Source organism: Cucumis melo, chromosome 8 (assembly GCF_025177605.1).
Source record: "Cucumis melo cultivar AY chromosome 8, USDA_Cmelo_AY_1.0, whole genome shotgun sequence".
Classification (NCBI taxonomy): Eukaryota; Viridiplantae; Streptophyta; class Magnoliopsida; order Cucurbitales; family Cucurbitaceae; genus Cucumis; species Cucumis melo.
Genome location: NC_066864.1, coordinates 14,594,981 through 14,618,827, shown reverse-complemented (window position 1 = coordinate 14,618,827; position 23,847 = coordinate 14,594,981). Strand labels below are relative to the sequence as shown.

The following is a 23,847-nucleotide window of genomic DNA, read 5'->3' as shown; positions in this document are numbered from 1 at the left end:
GGAAAGTTTATTAAGAAAACTTGGATGAACATATTTCGCATGTCAAGACAATTTTGCTTAAACTTAGAGAAGAAAAGCTTTATGCCAACTTCGAAAAGTATAGTTTTTGTCTAGAACAAACCAACTTCTTAGAGTTCATTGTTGAAAAGGATGGTTAAAGTTGATGAAGAAAAGCTAAAAGCTATTTGAGAGTGGTCCACACCAATCAATGCAACTGAGGTGAGATCTTTTCATGGCTTGGCTAGTTTTTATCGAAGGTTTATTAAGAATTTGTGTAGCATAGCCTCACCATCGAATGAACTTGTGAAAAAGAATGTGAAATTTGAATGGAAAGAAGAAAAAAAGAAAAGGCACTTAATGAATTCATGGATTGGCTAATCAACCATTGAGAAGAAAACATATGGATTCGTCGAATTTATATCTTTAATTTCAATTTGGGACACATGTCAACTTTTAAGCAATCCAATTATTTATAGATTCATCGTTAATTTAGTAAATGACGTGGTAATTTGTGATTGATCCAAAATTTTTCATTCAATGGATGTCCTTTTTTGAGATTTATGCATGTATGGATGGATGATCTCGAAAAATATATGTTTAAATCAAAATGCAGGGAGTATGTTCTAGATTTTTGTTTCATTTAATGTTTCATTTTGGATATCAAATTTGAACTTCCCTTAATTTTGCATTGGGATAAGATTAGATAATGCCCCCAATCAAAATTTTGAGATAAATCAGAGATCATATCCACAAGTCAATTTGACTTGAGAAGAAACTTGAATTTTGAATTTGGGGTGAAATTTGGAATAAAATGTGAGGTACGACCAAATTTTAATTTAAAATTGAGAATAAAGTCTAAATTTTGAACGATTAAGAAATTTTAATTATCTCCAAATGTTATATTCAATTTTTATCCCCAAATAAAAACTTTTCAAATCATTAAAGATAAAAATAAAATTACGTAGACTTTTTTAAAACGATTTGATTTAATTCCAAATCCAATTAGGAATTGAATTTTTCATTAGAAAAAAGGTTTTTGGTGACGTCGAAAGTAGCGACATTCAATAATGCCTTTCCTGATGTCCTATGCCGAAGACATGTTGTAGGCGTCGACATAGATTGGGTATATGCCAACACTCATTAAATAGGTGATGGGATATATCTCCTCTACGCAGACGCCTACAACATGGCATCGAGATAGGCTTAAAACTCAAATTCCTAACTTTCTTTTTTTTTACTTACTTTTCAAGTTCGGCCCTCCCCCCTCCCAAAAAATTTTGGCTGCCGCAAACCTCCACCCAGTATCAATTTTTGCCAACAATCTCCCCCTCCCACTGATTTCCCCCTTCACCCTTCACTTCAGCGACCCTTTCCTCACTGGTTTTGAAGAGCCACAACATCTCCCTCCGTCCACCCTTTCACTTTCGGCGTGACCCCCTAAGCAAATAAATCTCTCATCGTGAGCCCTCTCATCTCTCCAGTAAGTTTTTTCTTCTTTTGCAACATCTTTCATCCATTAGTTTGCTGAAACCATGTGTGTAAATAGTTTTATTTGCTTTAAATTTAGTACGAGGGATTCATTTGGTTGATTTGTGGTGCTGGCACAAAGCTACGAAAAAAAGCTTCGCGGCATCGAAAAAAGCCCTTTTCTTGTAGTGTGTTCACCCTATAAATAGACACACCTCTTAATCATTTTTTATTGAGCAAAAGAAAGATAAAAAAAGAAAATAAAACATCACGAAGGTATGGAAAAAATTTTCTGATCTTTTCTTTCTTTCTTTTTATCTCTCTCGTCTACATCAGTTTTTTTTTTTTGTCGCCAGCTCTTTACTCCGTCTCCTCTTCTTTTGTTTTTTTTTTTAGTTTTATTCTTCTTTTCTTTCTTACCAAGACCATTTTTTCCTTTCCTATTATTATTATCTTTTTGCACTCGGCCAATTGGCACTTCGATCCACACTTTGACATTTTGGCACTTTAACACTTAGCACTTGGCATTTGGAACTTGGCATTTTGGCATTTAGTTTTAGGCATTTAACACTTGGCACTTGGCAGTCACAGGCTGACACTTTGTAGTCTGTCAGTTTGACAATTTGTCATTTAACAGTTTGACACTTTGCAATCTTGTAGTCTGATGCTTTGCAGTCTGGTACTTAGGCACTTTGACACCTTGAGACTTGGTGTCACACTCCAACCCGCACACGGCCTACTTGAGACTTGTAGTCTGCTTTACTTGACACTTGCAACTTTTACATACTTGACGTTTTTGTTAAAAAAAAATGTCAAGTATTGACCATTTTAAAGAAAAAACGTGAAGTAACATGTTAGTTATTACTTGATGTTACATACATGTCAAATATAGGTAACATTTACTTGACACAAGAAAAAAATGTCAAGAGTAATGTTGATTTTTACTACATTTTTTAAACATCAAGAAAACTAAGGTATATATTTTTTATTTTTCAACAGAAAAGGAAACATAAACAAAAAATGTTTAAATCCCTTGTAACACCCCAAAATTTTGGAATTTAAATTTTTATCTTAGTGTAGTTATTGAAATTTTGGATTTACTTGAGGAAACTTGCTAATGATATTTTGGTTGCAAAATTAATTAAGTTGAGGATAATAGTTATTTTATTTGGATAATGAATTTGGTAGAGATATTGGTTTGAAGATAAGGGAGATTTGGTGATTTTAAATGAAGAGAGAGAGTGTGAAGATTTTGGGGAAAGAGAATAAAGTAATAAAATAAAATAAAAGGAATTATTTTATTTAAATTGGGTATTGGGATGTGTAATTAATGCTTCATCATCATCTTCACCAAAAAGGAGAAAACCCTAACCCTAAATCGCCGCCGCCACCTATTTCCTCATCGTTGGCCGTCGACCCGCCACCCTAAACGCCGCGCCGTCGTCTCGAGTAGCCAGTCGTCCGACGCAACCAAGCCGAAGCCACACGCGGACCCTTCCGTCCTCATCGCCGAGACTGGAGCGCCGCCGTCCGCCCAAGCTTTTCGTCAGCTATCGTTGCAAGCCTAGCCGCGCTGCACGAGCCGACCCATCTGCCCAACGTCATTGCTCACCGGGCGATAGCATCGTCAACGGACCTTCTCCGACCATCCATCGTCGCGTAGCCGACCAGCTCCGAAACCGCCGAGCGTGTGTGCGTCCCTTCTCCGCAGATCGAAACTCGACCCGCACCCTTTTTCGCAGATCGAAACCTAACCCCCGTCCCCTCTCCGCAAATCGAACCCGACTCGTGTCTTCGCCCGAGCCTGTGCCAGCTGCAGTGTGAGCTGCAGCCACGCGCGCCTTAGCCGAGCCGTGCGCCTGGAGTCGCCCGCCTCAGCCATCCGCGAGCCGCTTCTACCATCCAGCTGAGCCGTCCAGTTACTGTTGAGCCGCCTAGCCTATTTTTGATCTTCCTACTTGTTTTGATAAGTTGTGATTGGGTTTTTGGTATGCCCAACCAAGATTAATCTTTTGACCTAAATGATTTAATTTTAGATTAAATTAAATTAAATTATTTTATCCTAAAGGACCGGTTGGACCACTAGAGTCGGGCTGTGGAACCCCTTCTGATTAAAGGAAATTATTGCAACCTTGATCTTGGGTAAGTTGCTTCGAATGATTTTTGGATTTTAATTCCGTGAAGGTTAGGTTATTAAATTGTTGTTTCCTAACCATTTAGAACCTTCGCTGCTTGGGAAGCGTGATTTTACTGCTAGAATTCGTTGAGCAAATCTCCAGGTAAGAGATTCTCCTACTAGACCTTCGATTTACAATAAAAAGACCGCATGTTTGAATTTATGGTTACGTATGAATGGTAGCTAAGTACCTAACTCAAGGTTGTTGAGAGAGAGAGACTGATATTGAAATTGTGTCTGCTGATTGACTCTATGGTTAGCATGATTAGTATGTCGATGCTACCGCCTTCGTTCTAACGACATAGTCATAGTTAAGGATGACGTGATATGATACGTTAGGGTTGGTACATTATGGTTTGATATGTTATAGCATGAATTGACGTAATTATGACATGTATGATAAGCTCTGATATGATTGATGAGATGTTGTGTGCATGCTATGTGTAGGGTGTATGTTAGCTTCTTATTAGAGTCGTACCCACATGTGTGTCATTCGGGATCACCACTATTATGACACAGACATGATGGAGAGACCCGACGGGGTTGCTCACACTTATGACTGCGTAGTCTGACGGGATTATCAATCTGACATTGACATTGACACAGACATGACTTGAGTGATCCGACGGGACCACTCACAGCCCGACCGTCTTAGGTATTCCCTTGGAAATCACCAAAGATCAGCTTGTTCCTACGGGGCACAGATTGCACGTGTTCGGGGACGTACCAATTCAGGGGTACCACTTTTCAGGACTCTAATAGGAAGTTAACAGGCATCTAGTGGGACTAGTAGTGGGTCCCTTACTGAGTATTTTTATGCTCACTTATTCCATTTCCATCTTTCAGGCAGAGGTAGAGGTAAGAACAAGGACAAGCTGGCGAGTGACCAGAAGTAATTGTGGCGGACCATAGGGATACGCTTGCTTTCGCTTATGTCAAAAATTCAGATTTTACTATTGCATTTTCAGTTCATTCTTTATTGGTTAAGTCGTTTCTTTAAAACTAGATAGGGTCCGAGTTAGAACTTTAGTTTATACTTATTTCACATTTTCCTTGTTTATCTTTTTATTTGAGAAATTGAGGTTTTTGTCTTATTCTATTTTTAAAACTTTACAAACTCATTTACTTTTTTTTTTTTAATTAGTAATGGCTTAAACTTAGTATAAGGAGTTGGGTCGTTACATCCCTCCCCTTTTTGCAAAAACCTTGCGCCTACAATTGTAACGCCCCAACAAACTCGATTTTTTGTTCATTTGCTATTAATTTATACGTATGGTCTTGGAAAATTCAAAGTATTGGGAGAACCTTATCATTTTGAATTTTGCGATTTATTAAGGTTTGAGATTTTTCCATTTTGTTTAAATATTAAGTATATTTTTTTATTGTATTTATTTTAGTATTTAGATTTATTTGGTGAATTAATGTTAAATGAAAGGAGGGTTGGTTGAATTTTTGGTGAGATTTGGAGAGAGAGAAGATGGTTGGTTTTGACTAAAGGAAAAGAAAAGAGATTTTTTTTTATTTATATAAGAGCCTTGGGTCCCGTGCATAAGAAAGAGAAATCAAAAAGAAAAAGAAAGAGGGGAAAGAAAAGAGAAAAGGAAAAGGAAAACAAAAAAACCCTAGCCGCCGCCGCTCGTCGTCGCCGCCGCCGCCGGACTTTAGCCAACGCGTAAGGGAGCCCAGCCGCAGTCACGAGCCGAGCCTCCTCGTCCATCCGGCGTCGCCGCATTGAGTCGGGAAGTTCGAAGTCGCGCTCGCCAGCCGTCGCCTTTGCGGATCGCCACCGCGTCTGCCAGCCGAAGCCGCGTATGCTTCGCCGACGTTCACACGCCCAGCCGCGTCGCGCCGCTTCGATCCGACGCAGCGCAGCCGAAGCATCCGTCTGCAGCCGTCGCCGAGCGAAGCCGTGGTGTAGCCGGACCACCCGCAGCCGTCGCGCCACCCGAATCTGGAAGCCACCGCCTCGTTGCGCGAAGACCCAACCCGGCTGAAGCTTCCGCTCCGCGACCCGAAACCGACGCATGCCTCCGACCAGAAGCCCGGCTCGCGCCGCGTGCCTCCGACCCGGAACCCGCGCCGCGTGCACCAGTGTAGCCGAGCAGCGCCCGCGTGCGAGCCGCACGTGCGCAGCCTCTATACTGAGCCGAGCCGCGCCTGTCTGCACCACGAGCCGCGCCTGTCTGCGTCGCGAGCCGAGCCGATCCCCAACCTTCAAACCGAGCCGGTCCCTGTCCTTTTTCCAGCCGAGCCGCCAAGCCTAGTTTGGCTTGTTCCATCCAATTTTTGGTAAATTTATTAATTATTTTGGCATTACCCAGTAAGACTCAATGTTTTTGGACACTAAATAATTTAATTTGGAATTAAATTAAATTATCTTCCTTAAGGGGCGTCTTGGACCAAGTAACTGCTGCAGCGTGGGATTTCTTCAATAGGGGCTCAAGCATTGCAACCTCTTTCTAGGGTAAGTCATTTCAACTGAGTTTTGAGCCGTTAGTCGTTGGTGACTTAATTACGAATTTTTGGCGTATTAAACAGTTAGGACCTCGTTGCTTGGAAAGCACACTTGTCTTGCGGTTAGGACTCGCCAAGTAAATCTCCAGGTAAGAGATTTCTACTACTAGCCCCATGTTTAGAATAATGAGATCACGTACACCTTCGGTTGTGCATATTGAGGACTAGACTATATGATGCATGAAATTGATGATAGTATGATGCGATTGATGATATGGTTACATTATGGCATGATATTGTGATGACGAGAACTGTTGTGACTGTACGTCGGTTGTTGAGATGGAGAGTGAGATGATGATTAATCTGTTATGATTGTATGATGATGCTATGTGTATGTATGCTAGGGTTAGGGTATCTGTTAGCTTAGCCTATTAGAGTCGTACCTGCATGGGTGTCCTTTGGGATCACCACCTATTTAGGACTGTGTGGTCCGACGGGACACCAGTCTAGCATGGATATAGATTTGACTCGAGTGACTCGACGGGGTCCTCGCATCCCGATTGTCCTAGGTGTCCCCCGGGACACCGAAGACCAGAGTTACGTTCCTACGGGAGCGCATGTTGCACGTGTTCGGGAACGTGCCAGAGATTAGGTACCAGTTACAGGACTCTGATAGGAAGCTAACAGGCACCTAGTGGGACTAATAGTGGGTCCCTTACTGAGTATTTTATACTCACTCTCTTCATGTCATGTTTTTCAGGTAGAGGACGAGGTAAGGGCAAAGGCAAGCTGGCGAGCGACCAGAAGTGACCGTGGCGAGCCATAAGGATTTTTGCTTCCGCTTACTCTTGTTTTGACGTTAGTACCTGAGTTTTAGTCTTCTTCACTATTTGCTATTTCCTTTTTAAAATGTAGATAGGGCCCGAGTAGGACTTTAGAATGAAATTTTATTTTCGCATGTCACTTTGATTGGATTTTCATAAATAAATTTCCCAAATTTTATTTGTCTTCACTAAATTTTATGACTTAAACCACCTGTTCTACCCTTAGTAATGATTTCGACTCAGTATAAGGAGTTGGGTCGTTACAGTTGGTATCAGAGCACAGTGTTTTAGGTTCTGTAGACTGACCTACGATGTAAGTCATTGTTTTGTTTTGGTTTTACTTCACCCTATGGCTATACGGTCCTTCGTCACTCGCCAGGTATGTCTAAAGCTTTGCTAACGTTAAGATTATAATGTTGCCTGAATAGACTAGACCTAGGAATAGGAGTGTTAAGTTCTTGTGGTGAAAAGTTTTGTTGGTGAATTTTAGGGAGAATGCCGCCACGCAGAGGTGCACGACGAGGAGGTGGTAGGGGAGGCAGAGGAGCCGATCGTGGCCAGCCGGAGGAGCAACCTGCTGCACCGGCGGTCGACCCTAACGCACCGGTCACCCAGGCGGATCTCGCCGCGATGGAGCAGCGTTATCAGGACATGTTGCAAGCTGCTTTGGCGCCTTTCCTCGCCGCCCAGCAGAACCAGGCCGCCCCTGTTCAGGCCCAGACCGTCGTTCCTCCAGCCCCTGCGGAAGCTCAACCCGTGCCATTTCAACTGTCGGCCGAGGCTAAACACTTACGGGACTTTAGAAAGTATAATCTTAAGACCTTTGATGGATCCATGGACAACCCCACAAAGGCCCAAATGTGGTTGACGTCGATAAAGACTATCTTCCGGTACATGAAGTGCCCAGAAGACCAGAAGGTTTAGTGTGCAGTCTTCTTCTTGGAGGATAGGGGCACCGCCTGGTGGGGACTGCTGAGAGAATGCTAGGAGGGGACGTTAGCAAGATAACTTGGGAGCAGTTCAAGGAGAACTTATACGCTAAGTTCTTCTCCGCCAATGTGAAGCACGCCAAGCTGCAAGAGTTCCTAAACTTGGAGCAAGGCGACATGATTGTGGAGCAGTACGACACCGAGTTCGACATGTTGTCCCGTTTCGCTCCCGATGTGGTGAGGGATGAGGCCGCCAGGACTGAGAAATTCGTTAGGGGTCTCAGACTAGACCTTCAGGGCATCGTTCGAGCTCTCCGGCCAGCCACTCATGCGGATGCATTACGCATAGCACTGGATTTGAGCCTGCATGAGAGAGTTGATTCGTTTAAGGCTGCCAGCAGAGGGACAGCCTTAGGACATAAGAGAAAGGTTGAGACGCAGCCTGACGTGATACTGCAGCGAACTCTGAGGTCAGGAGGTGTCTTTCAGAGACACCGACGAGAGCTTGGAGCAGCTGAGAGGACTCTGAGAGAGCTACCCGCTTGTACCACCTATGGGAGAGTCCATGGAGGTCGTTGCTTGGCTGGAAGTGGAGTCTGTTTCAGGTACAGACAGCCGGGGCACACTGCTGATGCGTGTCCTCGGAAACCCTTTGAGACGACACCGCACCAGCCTTCTGCTTCCCAGCAGGGGAGAGTTTTTGCCACTACCCGGCAGGAGGCCGAGCGAGCTGGTACAGTGGTGACAGGTACGCTCCCAATTTTGGGGCATTATGCTTTTGTACTATTTGACTCTGGGTCATCCCACTCGTTTATATCCTCTGTTTTCGTTCAGCATGTGGGTTTGGAGGTAGAACCTTTGGGTAGTGTCTTGTCTGTTTCTACTCCATCTAGGGAGGTTCTGTTGTCCAAAGAAAAAATAAAGGCATGTCGGGTAAAGATAGCGAATCATATATTAGACGTGACCTTACTAGTGTTAGACATGCAGGATTTTGACGTGATTTTAGGCATGGATTGGCTGTCAGCTAACCATGCAAATATAGACTGTTTTGGTAAGGAAGTTGTCTTTAACTCTCCCTCCGGGGCTAGCTTCAAATTTAGGGGGGCAGGCATGGTATGTATACCCAAGGTCATCTCAGCCATGAAGGCTAGTAAACTACTCATCCAGGGTACCTGGAGCATCTTGGCAAGCGTAGTAGATATTAGAGAGCCAGAAGTTTCCCTATCTTCCGAACCAGTGGTAAGGGAGTACCCTGATGTTTTCCCAGACGAACTCCCAGGACTTCCGCCTCCCAGAGAGGTAGACTTCGCCATCGAGTTAGAGCCGGGCACTGCCCCTATCTCGAGGGCCCCTTACAGAATGGCTCCAGCCGAGCTAAAAGAGTTGAAGGTCCAGTTACAGGAGTTGCTGGACAAGGGTTTCATCCGGCCCAGTGTGTCACCTTGGGGAGCCCCAGTGTTGTTCGTGAAGAAGAAGGATGGGTCGATGTGCCTTTGTATTGACTACCGAGAGCTGAACAAGGTGACAGTTAAAAACCGCTACCCCTTGCCCAAGATTGATGACTTGTTCGATCAGTTGCAGGGAGCCACTGTCTTTTCCAAGATCGACCTGCGGTCAGGCTATCACCAGTTGAGGATTAGGGACAGTGACATTCCCAAGACGGCATTTCGTTCGAGGTACGAACATTACGAGTTCATTGTGATGTCTTTTGGCTTGACTAACGCCCCTGCAGTGTTCATGGATTTGATGAACAATTCTTTCATACTCGCGATCCAAGCAAGACAAGCGGTTTTTTTTTTAATTAAGGATCCAAGTGATAGTCGATGGTCTATTGTTCTTACTCCACCACAAAGAGACTTCGAGGATTAACACAATGATGACGAACTTGGAGATATGGTTCTACATTGTCAAGAAATGACTAAAGCTATGTTAGATATTGAATGTAGACTTAATTTAGACGAGAACACTTCAACATATGTATGAGTTGATCGACTTTAGAGGCATATGAATTCCTAATGAGTACATGTTTGGGGTGAGTTTTCACTTACTATTTTTTATGAATATTTTGCATCTTACACTTAGCTAACTTAACTTTATTTTGCTTCTCAAGCTAATTCTTAAACCATGGAGCTAGCAAGTAATGAGGACTTAGCACTTGGATTAGACGAGGTCAAATTAGGTTTGGACAATGAAAATATGGATGAATTGGTACAAGGTGAAGCACCAAAAGCAGAGAAAAGGAAAATAAGAGGACTAACATTGATGCATGATGTAACAAAAATTAAGAGTACAAGGGAGCAAACGGTAGTTGACTACAATGAAAGTGGAATATCGCTTGGCGAGAATGGACATAAGTTACAAACATTCATTGGATCTTGTGTGCATCATCATATCCCAATTACATATGCATCTTGGAAGCTCGTATTGACTGAGTTGAAAGAAAAAAAAAATATAATATGGTTGAGGTATGTATACATCATTTTTCATTTTGAAATCATGCATATATTTCACACTTATTGTATAGTTTGAGTTGTAATATGTTGTGGTTATCCTGCAACTATGGTAGCCAATTATGCATATAGTTATACTTAGTGTATATAGGTTGGTTTGGACACTTCTTAGGTTGATTTGGCACTAAGATTGTTGCACTTAGACACTTGGTTACCATTTTGGGTCTTCAAGTCATTTTTTCACACTTTTTAATAGGGTGTGAGTTTGGAAAGCTTGCACTTAAGAATTACTTGGTGGTCTTCAAAGGTTAGGCACCTTTTGGACATGACTACTTATGTTGGTTTCACACTAAGGTTGTTGCACTTAGATACTTGGTCGCATTCACAATTCACTTTTTAGTAGGGCGTATGAATTTCGAAAGATTACACTTAAGCATTGTTAAATGTCTAGGGGGGATTCAAAATTGATCGTACAAGTAAGAAGGCCTTTATCAAAACAGTTGATATTGCATTTCGTCAATTTAAGAGTTGGTTAATGACGCAATATATCATCTATAAACCCTAACTCTTGATAAATCCACCTTCATTGTATTCCCACATAATTGAAACACATGTTTGACAAGAGTTTGTTAGGTCAAGACTATCTCCAAAATTTTAGGTCTTAAACTTCTCTCTTCTAATAACACCAATAATAATATAAACCACATTTTTTTTTATTTTAATCTTGTTACATAAAATTTGTATGGAAAGTGAAAAGTTAACAACAAGATCGAAGAAAGAGGAGCAAGTGTAGTTATAATATGTCCATAAAAGGTTATACAAATCTTGCCAAGGATACGGTAATTAAGAATAACATAGTATTTTGATAGACATTCTTAAATTTAGCTATCGTGTGCTTAATGATACGCAGAAAAAGGGTCCTTCCAACGAACAAGATTTTGGACGAGCTAATATGTGTGAAAAAAGCTTGGACAAAAACAAAATGTAGAATATATCAATGAGGATGTACATAAAATACCCAATCAAATAGTAAGATTCTCAGTGTTATATTTGCATCAAAATGCATGTATATAATTTTTACATATTATTGATCATATTTAACTCCATTTTAGGATAAGATTGTGAATAAGAATGCAGATCCACTCTCCAACAAACATGAATCATCTAATGATGCATTGATTCAAGCTTTGGGTACTTCAAAATATGGTGGCCGAGTGGTGTCGGTGGTTCCATTACACCTACTGTTTATTTTCACAAAGGAAAACCAAGAATGTTAAAAAAGGTGGATACAACCAAACAAATCATGAATGAAAATGAAGCACTCTATAAACGCATTCGAAAATTGGAAGAGTAAGTTCAAAACATGCCAACATTCGAGCATGGTAATTGCTCCAAGAATAAAATCCAGAAGAAGGTAAAATGTTTTTTCTAAAGTAAAGTTACAATATTAATTGTTTATTAAAGTGAAGTTACAAATTACTTATGCTTAAAAGTTATTGATGGTTTTAGGAGAGAGTTTCAAAGAAGATGGTAAAAGAGACGAAAGTTATCAATGTACCTTTAACGCTCCAAAAATTAAGGTAATTTTAGATTTAATTATCTTTAATTTTATTTAATTATGTTGACTTATTGGGTGTTAATTTTAGTTAATTGAACGAGAATTATTTGGTTTTGTGGAAATCAAGATTAATTAAATATTTGTTGGATGAATATTTAATTAATTCGAGGATTTGGATTTTTGCTGTTATTGAGAATTAAGATTAAGTTGCATGACATTGGTTTTATTTGTGGATTTTCAAGGAATTATGGTTAATTATATATATAAATTGTAAGGAAATTGCATCAGATGTCAAAAAAATTTAGAAAAAAGCATCCCATAGTACCTCATTTTTGCATATTGCAAATATGACAAATATGACAAGTACTTACATATATCAGACGACTTGTCACACCCCCTCCCGGACCACCTGCTGTCTTAGCCCGAAAGAAGGCGTGAAGCCAACAGACATCGTCTCCTCTAACGATCTCTGCTGACCCTACTGAACGTTAAGTCCGATAAACATACCAATCTTAGATATAGAATATTCAACATGGAACACCACACAGAGGAAACCACGAAAACCTTCCCAACAAACAGAAGATGCAGCCCTGACATCACTTGGTTTGTAAAATAACCTGATATAACCATCACGACCAAAACCTATACAACTAAAGTTTTATGACCACGACCTCTAAGACGATATTATACAAACCTTACAAAACATTTCAACATGAACAAACTCAAAATACAACTCCAACCACGTACTGGAGTTTGATCTGGAACTTTCAGCAGACGTTGGCAGTGCATTAGGCGCCGGGAGCTCAATCTCTACCTGAAAAGTGGGAAACATTTTGAAAAGAATGAGCTACGAGGCCTAGTGAGTGACTAAATTTAAAACTCTAAATACGAACATCGAAACATGTGATAAACCTTTAGACGTATAAATATGTTCAAACAAAGCATTTAACATAAACATGTAATAAATAAGGCTTTCTAAAATATCTTCCAAGTTCGTCATAAAAATCTAGCAAGGCATAACAAGTACAACAAACGTTTTAACTAACATGATCGATTTGCGTGGTGTAGGATACGCCCAATACAACCAACATTTACTAGTCCAAGGATACGCCCAATACACTCCCATCGTCTTTGTCGTAGTGAGGCCCGCCCAGCACTCACGACAGCATCGTTGTCACGGAGTACACTCAACGTCGACAACGGAAATATAATCTGTGTGTACAGGTGCCATATAGCCTCAGGCTCAATATCTCAGTCATCAATCAATGGAAAGCTCCACGAAGTCACATGAAAACATTTAAACATGCCTGTTTATCGTTATCTTTTGTAAAACTTAAGTTTATTCAGTTTACTCGTGAAAAACTTTAAATCATTATACAATATTTGCTAACACATGCTTTACTTTAAAAGATATCGTTTCAACTACTTTTCATTAAGCCATTAGCCACGTGCTCGAATATAACCCTCATTAGGAAATCTAAGCTTAAAACTCATGTTTGAAACCGTTTACAAAAACATGTATCATTCATAGAAAAACATGTAAAACATGTAATTATGAATAATTGTTTAATAACATTTTAGAAATTGTTTTGTCACTCACAGTCTTATCTAGTTCCCCGGTTTGTAGACTCGGCCTATTTCCTCTTGGCCTGTCAACAACCAAAACCGAGCATTAGAATCATAGATAGCTTTTGTCCTTCCATGCTCATGAATTTCTAAACAATTAGATTAAGAATCACATTACAACCCACAATTCCAGATTTTCCAGATTCGATATCCTAACTTCCAACACCCACAACTTCCTCAAAACGTATCCAAAATTAATGAAATATACATAAAACTCTTCATTTTCGAACACTATACAACTTACCTGAAGAAATGAAAACGAGATTCTCAACCAATTCGTCCAAAATGGCCCCAAACACAGACAATACAGAATTCGAGGTTCTCTACCACTCTTTATCTATATCCTGCAATTAACCCCACTTAAAGTCATTTTTGGCTCACAAAATCTTCATGAAAGTTGTAGGATATTGAATTAGCTTTCCAACCATACCAAATAGAGCTTTTGATTCAACTTGTACAATTCCAGAATACTCAAAGCATCAGAGAACACCAGAAATCCTCCTGGTTTGCTCGAAAATTTTGTGCTCTGTTTTCCATTTCAAAAACCATTAACTTCTCATACTATTCAGCTCAAGATTCCTTCATGAAATTTATTAGAAAATGAACTAACTTTCAAGAAAATCAAACCTCACCTCTTAGTTCCTTCTAGATAGCTCAAACCGAATAAAACAACCAGAGGTTGGCAGTTGCACCCAGATTTTGCAATGGCTGGCTTTGCATGAACTTTTTCCTATCTTCTTCAACCTCAAACCACGAAATTCTTCTTCTTTTTCTTCCTTCACTCTCTCCTCAAAGTGCTCTAAAAGTTTGGATGGAAAATGATGGAGGAAAGAAATGAAATTGGTAAGAATTTCATGATTGTTTACATCGAACTAAGATCATTAGTACGTTTGAAGATTTTCATGATCATTTACACCGAACTATGAATTTTATATTTCATTATGAATATCGTTTTTGTTTTTTGTGGTTGGTAAGAATTCTAAGGTTTTTTTTTTGTTTCAAATCTTTAGAAGTTTTAAGAATTACTATAAGAATTAGTATTTCATTATGAAGATCGATAGTTTGAAGCTTTTCACAATAATTTACATTGAATTACACAATCGTTTACCATTATCAACACGATAGCTTATCCATATCAACACGATAGCTTATCCATATCAACACGATCGCTTATCCATTTCAACACCATCGTTTACTTATATCAACACGATCGTATACAATATTTAATATATTAGCATTGTCAAATGATCATGTACCTAAGTCAACACGGTTATTTACTTTATTCAATACGATCATTTATCGTTGTCAAATGATCGTTTAATATATATATTGGTCTTTTGCACAATTGTCTATTTATTCTTGCATTGTGTTTATTGTTATCATTTTGTACATTTTATTCTTTTATTTAGTAATAAATGTCTATCTATGTCTATCTATTTCTTCTTATTGCTTTATTTTTTTTATGGAGGTCAATGGAATGACTGTAATGTTTATGAGAATTACTCAGTTGCTGGAATTTTAGTAAATGTCTGAGTCAGCTTTAATTCTTTGGATGCTTTAATATGTGAACATATTAAATTGAATGAATTAGTAGAATTATCTGTTTTACTTGATTTTGGTAAAAGTAACGTTTAAACTGTGATGCCAATAAAGAAAGACAATGATCTTGCTTGGTATTTAGTTTTTGCTAAAGATGCAACTAGTAGAAATCCATTAGTTGTGTTGGAATTTATGTCCTAAAACTTGTATTTTGTTATTTGATTCAATAAATTTGTTATTGAATGCTATAATCTTAAAACCAATAAATTAAGCTCTCGAGGCTATTTTACTAAGTTTGTCAATACACTTGAACTTTTTGTAGAGACATAAACATGGATTAAGTTCAAGTTAATAGCCCAAATAGTCTATAGTGTATGAATAAGGTTGGACGCCTTATTTTGGAAAAACACTATGGATGCGACCCGCTCCGTAGTTAGTACAAACGATGTAATCGTGAATCATTCATGTGAAGACATGGGAGTGGGGGCATCCTATGTAAATGGTTTGCATAAGACTGGAAGCACGAAATAGTCACTTTTAGTTATAATGTCGTAAACTATATAAACTGACTATTTCAATTATGATGACCTAGGTAATTTGATCTTAGTCCTGAGCTAACTATGAACTTCTGTTCATTCGATAATATCCTTAGATTTGCATAGGTGATGGCAGTTTATCGTCGCTGGCCCAATAAGCCTCCCATTTCAGGGATAAGACCGAATGGATAGCTAGGGACATAGGCTGCAAGATGAAATTCACTCCTATCTACTTCTGGGATAGTAGATAGGTTGTTCCCTTAAGGACTGAATCCAAGTCTTGAACAAGGGGCCCCACCTTCTTTTTATCCCGAGAAGGATTCACGTTTATAGGTTGAACCTTTAACCAATTGTTCAATAGTGGATCAGTGGGTCTTAAGGAGGAAGATGTAATCTCGGGGGTAAAACAGTATTTTGACCTAGCCAAGATTACGAACAACCTGTGAAGGATCAACTTACCCATCATGGTTATATTAGGTGGACAGAAATATATTTATAGTGAGAGGAGTGCAACCACAAGTTTTTAGTGGAATGACTCATTAGTTAACAAATGTCGATTAAGCTTGGTCTAAAAGAGTTTAGCCAGTTAATCTCGAATCGTTGGAGCCCATGATCTATAGTTCCATTAGGTTCCCCTACTAGCTCATATGGATTCAACTTAGAACAATATGTTGGAATAACTCGAATTGTTCGAATTAGGTAAAGAGAGAGAAACCGACAAGTATATATGATATAAGTCGGTAAATATAAACTTTAAGCTTTATGTTTAAATATGATTTAAATATGAATATGAATTCATATTTAGAAGCTTGGAAAGTTTTGAAACGGTCAAAGTTGTAAAAGTCAACATGTTGACTTTTTTCTTTGAAAAACAAAACTTTAACAGGATTTATATTCAAATATGATTCGCATTTTAGAAAAATGAATGCGGATTCATACTCAGGAGGTTGAAATTAGTCAAGACGGATAAAATAACAAAAAGTCAAAAAGTTGACTTTTGGCTAAGAAAAGTCAAAGTTTAACTTTGATTTAATTGGTTAAATGATCAAATTGTCCTTTGCCTAATATATTTACTACTAAATATTAGTGGAAAATGTGGAAACTTATAATGCAATTATAAGCCACTAATTCTATTAATAGTTAATGGATTAATTAGGTGTTGAGATTTTATGAAGTAAATTGCATGCATTTTGCATGTAATTTTCTATATAAACTTTCATTTACAGAATGAGAAGATGATGAATTTTTTCATGAAAAAATCTCTAAACGATACACCTTCCTCCATCAATCTCTTTAAGTTTTTCTTCATAAAAACGAGTCCCACAACTCGTTTCTTAGTCCTGAGATTAGTAGGTCGACATAGTGGTTGTCCTTTGCTCGTGATCTTCAGGCAAGAAGAAGTTTTGGAACGAAGAAGAAGTTAAGAACTACAAAGGTAAGTTCATCGTTTACGTTCTCTATTTTTCGTTCAGGTATGTCGTTTAGTTGCAGCATGTTAATTTCTAAATCGTTTAGATGCATATAGAGTAAAGCATGATCCTAGTCTCTCGCTGTTGCATGTTTCTCTGATGTTTTTTGTTCCATCAAGTTGCCCATGTAAGTGTTAATTCTTTGGGAAGGTCTTCTTCTTCTAGTAGAGTACAAGAGAATATTGATATGTCATTGAATATAGGTTCTCCTTCTATTTCAAATGATAAAGGTAAGAGACATTTCTTATCATTGTGATTTGAAGGAAAACGGTTTATTTGAAAGTAAAGGAGTGATTTCAAAGTTTTTTTGCATAATAGCAGTGAAGAACAACTTTCCAGTTAAGACTACAGTATCAATTTTGGGGTCTCTTAAATTTATATGTTTGAAAGAAGAGTGCAAATGGTACGCTAGGGCATCTCGTTATAAGAAGAGTGATTTGTGGATCCTACGAAAATACATTTTGACCATGATTGTTCATTGAATACTACCCAAAGTTATCAACTACAAGCTTCTTTAGCAGTAATTGGCAGTTGCTGAATAGATGATTTTAAGTTCTTGTCTACTGATTATTCCATTCCAAAAGAGATTGTGCATAAGGCTCATACAAATCTTGGAGTTAATATAAGTTATTAGAAAGCTTGGAGGTCAAAAGAAGACATAGTAAAGATATTAAAAGGTGACACAATTGAATCGTATATGTTGATTCCAAGCTTCTTTGATAAATTGGTTGAATCTAACCTAGGTATGATCTGTTTCATATATCATATTTAAATTCATTTGCAGATAGATGATGATAGACAAATGTCATAGTCTATCTAGATTGACAAATATCACAAGCTATCTAGATAGAAAAATATTAGCATTTATCACAGCCTATCTAGATAGACAAATATTAGCATTTATCACAGTCTATCTAGATAGACACATATTAGCATCTATCACAGTCTATATGTTCTTTTTTGTTGGTGCTGATAGAAATGTTTTGTAATTATTATAGGTACATGCAATGCTTTAGAAATGGATGATAGCGGTCATTTCAAGTTTTGCTTTATGGCTTTTGGTGCATCAATTGAGGGGTGGAAATATTGTAAACCTATCATTTTTGTTGATGGAATGCTTTTGAAGTGTAAGTTTGGTGGCATCCTATTAACAACCTCATCACAAGATGGTAACAATCAAATCTTCCCTCTTGCTTTTGCCATTGTAGATTCTGAAAATGATGCATCATGTACATGATTTTTTTAAGAAGATACGAGATAGTTTTTCAGAGCAAGCTAATTTAATCATTGTTTCTAATAGGCATCTTAGTATCCCTAAAGAAGTTTTAAGAGTGTTTCCTGATGTTGAGTATTGTGTGTGCACAAAACATCTTTTAAGTAACTTGAAACTCCATTTTAAGGATCCACTACTTGATAAATATTTCTTTAGTTGTGCTTATGTCTACACTGTTGATGAATTTTAGTACCACATCAGATGTATGGATTCAATTTGTCCAAATATCAAAGATTATCTTAGTAGTGTTGGTTTTGAGAAGTGATATCGAGCATATTCACGAAGAGGAAGGTACAGAATGATGACATCGAATTTTGTAGAAAGTATAAATTCAGTGTTTAAAGATTTCAGAGAACTACCTGTGGCTACCATGCTTAGTTCAATTAGAGATGTATTACAAAAGTGGTTTTATGAACAAAGTAAAGCTGCTTTTGCTATAAAGAGTCGTTTGACTTCTTGGGTTAAAAATATGTTGTGTTTAGAACATGAAAAGTCAAGAAGATTATTGGTAAAAAAAATTTCTTTTATGTTTGTATCACGGACAGGCATAGATAGATTGTTATCTTTGTCTATCCGATAAACAATGATAGCCATTTATCTGTGCCTGTCTCAGATAGACACAGATAGATTGCTATCTGTATCTATCTGATATATACAAAGATTGAAATCTATATGTGCCTGTCTCAGATAGATAGAGATAGATGGCTATCTTTGTTTATTTGTGTCTACTTGTGCATATTTATTCTTTTTTAATTTTCCTTTATTTGTCTTATGTATTAGGTCCATCCAATTAATATGACTAAATACAATGTAATGGATGAAAATCAATAGTTCATTGTGAAGTTAAACGTGGAATGTTGTAGCTATTGAGTATTTAATGTTTAAGAAATTCCATGTGTGCATGCGCTTGCTGTTCTATGAATGCTTAGTTTAGATCCCTATTCTTATGTATCTAAGTTTTATTATAGAGAAACACTATTAGCAACATACAGTTGTTGTATTCAACATGTTGGGACTCATTTGGATTGGAGAGTTGAAGATGTCGTCATGAAAACATTACCTCCAGTCTTTAAACGTCAAGCTGGAAGACCAAGAAAACAAAGAATTCCATCTACCAACTATAATTATAAAGGGCATAATAGTAGAACTTGCAAGCAAAGTTTGAACAATTAATGAAAATGTGTGATTTTTTCCTTCATTCTAATACATGTATGCAGAAACGCTATCAGCAACATACAGTTGTTGTATTTAACCTGTTGGAACTCATTTGGATTGGAGAGTTGAAGATGTCGTCATGAAAACATTACCTCCAGTCTTTAAACGTCAAGCTGGAAGACCAAGAAAACAAAGAATTCCATCTGTCAACTATAATTGTAAAGGGAATAATAGTAGAACTTGCAAGCAAAGTTTAAACAATTAATGAAAATGTGTGATTTTTTTCCTTCATTCTAATACATGCATGTAGAAATGTATGACATTTGAGTTTGTAAATGACTACAAGATCATGGAGACTTAATAACACGATCCTTTAGATTTAGTTAAGAGATCGTTTACATTTATTATCAGGACCGTTTCAAGTTTACTACACGCGTGTGATGTACACCATACGACCGTTTAAGCTTGACGACTGTATGTTTAAATTTTAGTTACAAGATCATTTTGACTTGAGTACATGGTAGTCTATGATGTCTTACATGATCGTTTAGCCTTGTTAACACGATTAAATTTGTTTATTTGCACGATCGTGTAGACATTGTTAGACGATCGTTGTGGTTTTTTTTTTTTTTCTTTTGCAGAATACGCGATCGTTCAGACTTGTATTGTGATATATATACACGATCGTTTAGACCTATATGCACGATCTTTTGGATTTATGTAGATGATCGTTTATATATATTTGTATGATTGTTTTTTGAAAAATATCTAAACAAATACGAACATTTAGTCAAAAGGTGATTAAAATTAAAAAGTAAAAATTGTACAAGTATATCATAAACCAAACAAACATTTTATTTACTAAAAGAATCTATTTGCCCAGAATTCTACCACATATTATTGTCTAAACAGTTTCATGTTTTCATAGCTAGACAATTATGATTTGAATTTGTTACAAGACATTTAACAAATTTAGCACAAAAAATCCCACAGTCTAATGATGAACCTTGTTGCAATGTGGTTTTGGATCTAATTAATGGCCAAAGGTCGAATTTGAAATGTTCTATTGTTTCGTGCTAGTGAGGGGATGCAACGTTCCGGTATAACATTCTTTTCAAAACTAAGCGATTGCGTATTATATATAAACGAGCGTTTAGTTAAATAAAGAATGTTGTACATGATCGTGTAGTTGTACATATAAAATGAAATTTAGAAAGAGTACTTACGTCTCCTATTATCCATGTATTTTCTTCAAGCTTTTAGAAAAATAGCTTCTTTTTGAATGAGAGGACTACAATCCTTTGTTCATTATTTATTTTTGTAAATCTCTTCCATGTCGAGTATGCTTTCCAAAATTTTGGATCCACTGGCCACATGGGATAATATCTATCTATGTCGCTTAATTCGACGTCTGGAACAGGTATTATAAGCTTTGATATGACTCTAGTAGGTGGTCTTAGTGGATTAACTTATGGAACAGAAACTTCTTCATCTTTCTTTTTAGACTCAATCTGTAAACCCGATATTTTCTTGGTTTAATTTCTTTAAATGTGGAAAAAAAATGGAAATTAAGTGTAAATATATATATATATATATATATATATATATATATATATATATATATATATATATATATATATATATATATATATATTAAATAGTTTTATTAAATAAATTAAAGAAAAGAAAGAAAAGAATAGATAAAAAGAAGAAAAAGAGAAGAAAATTTCATTTTTTCTTTTCTTCTTCTTCTTCTCTTCCCTTCATCGCCAAGCATTTTGAAGACAAATTCTCATCCAACTTTCATTCTTTTCCTTTTGGAAGAAAAAGAGGAATTTTACTAGAATTTTGAGGTTGAAGAAGAGGAGGAGAACTCAAGCAAAGTGTATCCATGACTTAATTTTAGTTCATTCTGCACATCACTGGTTTTTAATTCGGTTTGAACTCTTCAAAAGGAATTAAGAGGTGAGATTTACATTTACTGAACTTTAACTCATTTTTAAACAAACTTTATGAAGAAAGTTGGAGCAAATTCGGATATTCATTGGGTGCTTTTTGATGAAGAAAATAGGGCAGTTGGTTTTCACTCGAAATCAGGAGGTCTCTGGTTTTTCTTGTATTTCAGAGTGTACCGGTGGAGTTAGAATCTCTGTTTAGTATGGTTGGATAGCTTATTCAATTTACCACAACTTTCATGAAGAAATCGTGAACCAAACACGACTAAAAATCAGTTAAATTGTAGGGACAAGTTAAAGAGGTCGTGTGCGCGCGATTCTTGAAGTGGTTCTGTTTCGAGGGTTATCTGAGTTTATGAACGGGGAATCAGATTTACATGTCTTCAGGTAAGTTTTAGTGGATCTCAAAATGAAGATTTGGATATAAAGAACACTCATTTTGGTTAAGTATTGAGAAAGTTATAGTCATTTGAAGTTTATGTTAGAAATCTGGAAATTTCAGAGAGTTGTTGAAATAGGATTTTATTTCTTAAGCTTTGTTTTCGTGAGCGTCATCTTTGGTGCGACATGTTATGTATATCTTTAGGAAACCAGAATGTTTAGAGTTATAATACTCGGTTGGATTGTTGGCAGGCCGAGAAGAATTAAACCGAGCTTATAAACCAAGGATCTAGCCCAAGACGGTGAGTGACAAAACCAACTTTGAAATATAATCCATAACTGTTATTATGATTGAATGCGATAAATGTTTACTTATGAAGCTATAAAAGGTATTTGAATTTCATGACTATTTTCAAGTATACATTTGGAGACTAGATTTCTTAAAGAAATTTATGCTAGCACGTAGATATTAAATGTTTGGAAAGTATTTAAACCACAATGTTTTAAGCAAAGCATGAATTAGTAAGAAGTTTTGTTTTAAGAACTACAGTTTTCCACGAAAGAGCTGAGTAAAGTTTGAGCTTTGTGTAAAATTTATAAGCAGGCATGTTTTAATATTTTTAGATGATTTATGAAATTTTCATTAACTACATGACTGAGATCTTGAGCCCGAGGCTAAAGATTACCGTGTGCACACTGGTTAGATTTCGTTGTTGACGATGAGTGTACTCCGTAACAACGATGTTTTTGTGAGTGTTGGGCAGACCCCACTACGACAAAGACGATGGGAGTGCTGGGCGGGCCCTACTACATCGTAGAGCTTGTAAACGTTGTTGTACTCGGTGTACTCTACACAATGTAGATTTGGCATGTTAGTTAAAATTCTTCGATATACTTGATATGCCTTGCTAGATTTCAATGATGAACATGCTGAGTATTTAAGGAAGCTATTTTTACTACTACATGTTTACATTTACGACTTGTATAAACAGATTTATACGTGTAAAGTTTTCACATGCTCTTATCTTTTAAATTCATAGTTTTAAATTGAGTCACTCACTGAGCTTCATAGCTCACCCTTTCCAAAATATTTTACCCATTTTCCAGGTTCGAGTTTTCGGTGCCTGATAGACTGCCTTAGTCTGCTGAAGCTCCATTATCGATTGCCAGTACGTGTTTTGAGTTTTGCATAGAGTCTGTTGTGTTAATGATGTATATACACCCTTGTATGTTATAGATACTCCACAGTTTGTATAAGCTTTAGAAGCTGTAGTTATGCAAATTTTTTGTTGGTTATATTTTGATTAAGGTGTCTTTAGGTTTATCCGTGAAATCAGTAAATTTTGAAGTACACTTCATGTATGTGTTTGACTAGCCTAGGATCCGCTGTGTTTTGTTGCATGTATAGTAATTTATATACTAGATTGGCAAGTTCATCACATGAAAGTTTTAAGCAGAGTCCACAGAGACTGGTACAGAAAAGCATTGTTCGTCGGCTTCACGTCATCTTTCGGTCTAAGGTAGCAGGTAGTCCGAGAGGGGGTGTGACACAACCGTTTTCTCAGGCTCTACATTTTTCTTTTTTCAACTTCATTTGGTTTTTGAGTTGCTCCTTCATCTTTCTTTTGAACCTCAACTGCTTCATCTGCTTTATTTAGCTTCCTTCTATTTATGGGTGTATGTTATTTGGGTATTTTCCAGAATGCATAAGATTCTTCATTTTCAATCAAAATAGAGGGCTGAGATTCTTCAATTAATGCAAAGGATTGCATAGTTTTCCAATCAAAATAATAAAAAAAAATAATTAATGCAAAGGACTACATAGTTATATATATATCGGTTCAGATTCTTCATTTTTCAGTCAAAATAGATGGATGCACATCGTCAATTGTCAAAGTTTGTTTCTTAGTCGGTGGTTCATCTTTTTCTTTTTGAATTCAATCGATTTATCAGTAACTACTAGACTTTTATTTTGATTCTCAAATGGTTTCTTAGTAACTACTTTAGCATTTTTTTTTTGAATTATCTCAACCTGTTGTTGTACATTAGAAGCTT

The 23,847-nt window shown here is 37.2% G+C and overlaps 2 long non-coding RNA genes across 2 annotated transcripts; both read left to right on the top strand.

The window, feature by feature from the left end:
• Positions 1 to 1,196: 1,196 nt before the first annotated feature.
• On the top strand, positions 1,197 to 19,753 carry LOC103499561 (uncharacterized). The gene is made up of 5 exons (XR_007822863.1): positions 1,197 to 1,480; positions 11,413 to 11,714; positions 11,810 to 11,880; positions 18,027 to 18,197; positions 19,270 to 19,753. It is a non-coding gene; the product is annotated as an uncharacterized LOC103499561 (long non-coding RNA).
• A 1,482-nt stretch (positions 19,754 to 21,235) lies between these two features.
• LOC127150490 (uncharacterized) lies at positions 21,236 to 23,549 on the top strand. The gene is made up of 4 exons (XR_007822862.1): positions 21,236 to 21,421; positions 21,528 to 21,798; positions 22,045 to 22,094; positions 22,900 to 23,549. It is a non-coding gene; the product is annotated as an uncharacterized LOC127150490 (long non-coding RNA).
• Positions 23,550 to 23,847: the final 298 nt, after the last annotated feature.